Raw genomic sequence first — 5,581 nt, 5'->3', positions numbered from 1 at the left:
CCTGCCGCAGCCCACTGGTCTCCTTCCTCCGGAGGGGGTGGCCCCGGGGGCAGAGGGGGCCGGTGCTGCAAGCCAGAGGGACACGTGCACTGAGGGGCCCGCTGCGTGTCCGCACGGGTGGGCTGCTACCTGGGCCCTGACCCCGCCGACAGCCACGGGGAGCTCCTCCTGGCTCCTGGGCTCTGCAGCACCCCCGGCACCACCACCTCCTCCAGGAAGCTGGTGGGAGTGAGTATGGGGCATTTAGGGATGAGCCGGGCAAGAGTTGGGGGCGTCCTGAGGCCACGCAGCTCTCGAGCTCCCCCCCGAGCCGTCACTTCCCGGGGAGCGGCGAGTGGCCTGAGGCTGGAAACCAGCCTGGCCACTTCTTCTGGATGGGGTGCTGTGCCCAGGCCAGCTCGGGGCCCTGGGTAAGGCTGCCAGGGAGCCCTGAGCAGAGACGGGGACAGGCCACCCCAGGGCTTCAGTGGGCCCTCGGACTTCCCCAGTCCGTGCTGCAGCCTGAACTCAGGGGACGGCTCCAGAGCTCCAGCAGCCCTGAACCCCCCTCCTTTAGCTGCTCTTAATGCCCCCCCATACCAGGACTTCACGATGAGCCAGGAAGGGCCTCCAGCCTGAGTTCAGGGTTCAGGGTCACCAGACTCTCCCCCTCATCCCCCACAGGCCTGGGCAGCAGCTCCTGAACGTTGACATTCCCCAGGGGGCGGCACTCTGCCCCCGCTGCGTCCTGGATCCACATGCCCAGGGGTGTCTTGCTTCCCTGCACAGGCTGGCGCTGGGGGTGCCAACCTGGGTCCCTGCAGCCAGTGCTGCAGCGGGAGAGTCTGGAAGACCACACAGGTCTCCTGGGGCCTGTCTGGCAGGCTTGCCCCCTGCCCTGGCCCGGCTGCACATCCAGGCTATGGCCACTGGGGTCTGGCCGCTGCCCGCAGGCCTGGGTCTGCTCCCAGCAGGCATGGAAGGAGAGGGTCGCCTGAGGCTTGGGTCCAGGGAGCCTCGTGCACCGCTGTGTGCTGGCAGGGTGCCGAGCGTCGTGAAGACAGCCCTCGCCAGCGCAGTTCTTACCGCGCCCCACCAGCAGTTGAACCACACTGTATCTTCCTTGAAACCACTAACCGCCCCGCCCCCCCCCGCCCCCGGCCGCCAATGCCCAGGTGTGGGGGGGCTCTTCCCTAGCTCTCCATTTCTTTTTTTTTTTTCCTAATAAATTTATTTATTTTGGGCTGCATTGGGTCTTTGTTGCTGTGCGCGGGCTTTCCCTAGTCGCAGTGAGCGGGGGCTACTCTTCGTTGCGGTGCGCGGGCTTCTCATTGCGGTGGCTTCTCTTGTTGTGGAGCACGGGCTCTAGGCGCGCGGGCTTCAGCAGTTGTGGCTCGCGGGCTCAGTAGTTGTGGCTTGCGGGCTTCGTTGCTCCATGGCATGTGGGATCCTCCCGGGCCAGGGCTCAAACCCATGTCCCCTGCATTGGCAGGCGGATCCGTAACCACTGCACCACCAGGGAAGTCCCCCTAACTCTCTATTTCTGAACCATTAAAGGAGGGGACCCAGAGGGATCCATTAAAGGGGGAGCCCAGGCTTTTGGGCTCTGAGCTGTGTGGGCACCGCCTGGGGCTGGCAGGGAAGGGCCAGATCAAGGCTGGTCCGAAACCGTCATCCGTCTTGCTCTGCTTCGTTCCAAGCCTGATCCATTCTTGGGCGAGGTTCATGCCCTGGCAGTGACACTCTCCTATCTTCCTGGAGGGGCCAGTTACCGCCCTCGGGCTCATCCTTCCCCTGAGGCCCCTGTCTCCCTACCACAACAGCCCCACAGGCCACCGCTCTCATCTGTGTGACGTGGTGTGAGAGCAAGGCCCACGGAGAGCTGCGCGGGGGGCACATGAGTGTGCTGAGCACGGGCACATATTCACTAAATGCGGGTCTCCACGGCCGTTATTCGTCCCGACCCCATGTTTACTGTGACCAGGCCCTCCCGGCCGTGCTCCGGAGACCCCGGGTCCATCTGTAGGAGGCAGTTTCTCCGTGGCCTGAGCGTGGTCTGAGCGTGGCCCTGGCCAGCCCTGGGACTGAATGAAACTCTCCCAAGACAAGGTCATTCCTGCCGCAGGCCCTGGGCCCCAAGGTCTCCAAGGCAAGCTGCGCTGCTCTGACCCCCGACCCTTGACCCTCTGTGGCTCGCACCTGGCTGAATGCCCCCCACACCCTCCCATTCTGGTTCGGCCTTGGAGACTCAGCTGAACTGGGCCTCCTCCAGGAAGCCCCGGTGTGGGACCCACTGGCTGCATGGCTCCTGGAGCCCAGCGCAGGACACCGCGTGCAAATCAGAGGCAGACACAGGCAGGTCGGCCCAGCTTCCGGCTCCTTGGAGACCGCCCTCCGAGGCCCCTTCTGTGCCTCTCCCTCACCTCCGCGCTGGGGCCGCAGCAGCAGGGACTGAGGAGCCCAAGCAGCCAGGGCACCATCTATAGAGGCCGCCAGGGCTCAGAGGCTGCACCTGCTTCTGGGGTCGGGGCGCGGGGTCCCTGCAGGGGGCAGCCCTGCCGGCCCCAGCCCCCCGGGGACTGGGCTTCTGGGGTGAGCAGGGGGCGTGAGATGGGACGGCCCTCCCCCAGTCCCATCCAGGCTGGGCTCCTTGACCTTGGGCTCTCAGCACAGAGATGGTGGAGCTGCCAGAGTCGGCTGGGCCCCGCCCCAGGCATCCCCATCCCAGGGAGCCCCTAGGCTCTCCCTTTGAAATCTGGGACCTCTGCACAGGACAACAGCTAAAGCCGTCACAGCCGCGTGTAGCACGCGTGTACTGTGCGCCCCAGAAGCACGTCACAGGCATCTCACTGGCTCCTCCGCACAGCCCTGCACGGGGGTGGCCAGAGCCCCACAGGTGAGGCCCCAGCACAGGGGTGGCCAGAACCCCACAGGTGAGGCCCCAGCAAAGTGGCCAGGGAGCTGGTCCAGTGCCAAGGCTGTGCTCACAGCCTGCGGGGGCCCGGCCCCAGTGCCGGGCCGGAAGCCGGGTGAGGAGGGGACCCCTGCAGCCCAGGCAGGTCCCCGATGGGTTGTCACCGCTCCCATCGCCGCCACCCCCAAGGCCGGTGTTGGGCGCTCCAGTCCAGCTGCATTTGCGGTCAGGTCCACTGGGAGCCCAGCCTTTCCCTGGGTTGGGCCCGGGTGCTCCCTCGTTCGTTTTTCGGGGTCCCCTTGGCCAAGAGTCCAGGTGACCATTGCCAGGCCGTGGGCGGCTCTTAAGGTGTGAATGCTGTGCGGTGGCAGCAGGGGGTGTGCCCAGAGGGAATGGCAGCCCTTGAACTTGGGCCAGTCTTGGCCTTGAGTCAGGCCAGGCTGGGGTCTCCTGGGCGGGGCAACCAGAGTTCCCACAGGCCACCACCCACCAGCTCCCACTGAGGGACACCCCAGCCCCAGCCCAGGCCCCACCCCAGTTGCCTTTGGGGAACATTGCAAAACCCTGGCTTGGCTCTGCTGACTCCCCTCCCCGGTGGGTGAGAGGCCAGGACGGAGGCGAGAGCAGGCCAGAGGGAAGGCCCCTCCCGCCTCAGCCAGGCTGTGGCCCTGTGTCGGGGGTTTTCCATGCGGCACGCAGGCAGGGCCAGGTCCCAGGGCTCCCAGAGCCCAGTTTGGGGCCGGGGCAGGGGTGGCACTGGTGTGAAGCTGGGTGCTGTCGAGCCAGGCCCTATGGGCTGGGGAGGGGTCAGGCCCGGCGGGCCAGGGGTTCCTGCAGTGGGAGTGGAGGCTGGACGGGGCTCAGGGGGACAGCTCTGACTGTGGGCCAAGTCACCAGGACGGACCCTGACGGCTGGAGCGGCCCTGGAGGATTGGAGGCAGGATGATGGTGTGCTGACGGCGGGTGCTGGGGAGACCTGGGGACCATGGGAGCACAGACAGGGTTGAGGAGCAAGTGGGGGTCCTCCAGGCATGGCCTGGGGTGAGGGGCATGGAGAGGCCCAGGGCTGGGCCGAGCAAACCTGTGGGATGTCCAGGGGCAGCTGGAAAGAGGCCAGTTGAGGAGGCCTTGGTTGTTGACATGGGGGGACAAGGTGGGTGAGGGCCCTGACCCGGCGTAAGTGCCCGCCCCCCCGTGCTCCCTGCTCTGTGGGCGTGTCTGTAAGCGTGTGTCCATGAGTGTGGATGTGTGTGGATGGAAGACAGGGTGCTGGCCAAGGCTATCTGTAGCCCAGCCTCCTCTTCCTCCCCAGTCTGGGGAGGATAGCCTGGCTCCAGTCACCATGGCAACAGCCGCCCCTCCCACCAGCAGGACAGGGTTACCTTGTGGGGCTGGCTGTGCAGGGTTGGGGTAGGCTGCTTCCAGGGTGGGGCGGGGTGCAGCCCCCTGGAAAGATCCAAGCTGCCCCCCCCACTAAGGAAACACCTCCCTTGAGAGGCCACTGGGAACTTGAAGAGGCACCTGGCCCCGCTGTGAGGCTGCCCCTCTCAGCAGGATGGCCCCATGGAGGGAGGCGCTCACAACACGCTGGCCTGAGCCTCGGGCACGCCAAGGAATGGTGGGAGGCCAAGGGACCGGGCCTGACCTCTGTGGTCAGTGCGGTGGCCTGGTGCCTCAACCTCAGCTGAGCCTCCTCCTGGGGGCCTCTCCCCGCCGTCTGCAGGAGTGGCCCCAGCTCTGTGGCCCATGGAGTTGCTGACCTGGGCCAGGCCTGCTTGTGGGGCCCAGAGCTATTTTTAAGGCCCACCGGATGGGCCTTCCAGGAACCAGGAAAAAACAGGCAGGGTTTGACATCCTGCACTGCTGGGGGTGTGGCTGGAAGTGCAGTGTGGATCAGAACTGCAGGGAAGGGGTGGCCTGGGGTTACTGACCAAGGGCCATGCCCAGGGCAGAAAGGCAAGAGGCCCCTGGGGCTCAGATTTGGCCTTGCCTCCCTGTACAAGGAGGAACACCCGGGGGAACACCTCAGAACCTCGATGTGCCAAGCTGAGAAACGGCTGGGTCCTGTCTGCCTGCAGGGTAAGGGCAGGGGGAGGTGGGCAGCACCTTGCCTGAGTCCTGCCCATGAGGCGGGGTCACTTTGGGTACTGGGGGCCCCCAGTGCTGAGGAAACATGGGCCCTGGGTGGCTGCACAGGCAGAGATGCCAGCCCCCTGCCCGGCCTATTCCTTGGGCCAGATTGGGCCTGAAAGAGGCCCCCCTGCAGGACAGCCCTTGGTAGGGACGGGTGTCCAAGTCCATTCTGACCCTCAGGGATTCACAGTCCGTGCAGGACACACACACACACACACACACACACACACACACACACACACACACACACACTAGAAAGTCCAGAACACACAAGTCTGGATGAGATGAAGGCTCTGAGTAAACCTCCATCTCAGGAAAGAGGCTGCCTCCTGCTCTGTCCTCCACTCCCAGACTAAGCAGGGGACCCCTCGCCACTCCCAGAGCCCCCAGGGGCTTCCACAGGTGGCTCAGCCCAGCTTCAGGGCTGGGGGAGGAGGGACACACACTGCCCCTTTCTGAAGGAGAGTGAATCCTGCTCTGAGTTTGGGGAGACTCAGGGTCTTCAGATCAAGACTCTGCAGCTGGTGGGGTGCAGGGGGTGGCCCTCAGCCCCAG

Source organism: Globicephala melas, chromosome 10, assembly GCF_963455315.2.
Source record: "Globicephala melas chromosome 10, mGloMel1.2, whole genome shotgun sequence".
Lineage (NCBI taxonomy): Eukaryota > Metazoa > Chordata > Mammalia > Artiodactyla > Delphinidae > Globicephala > Globicephala melas.
Note: the sequence above shows the minus strand (reverse complement) of the source record.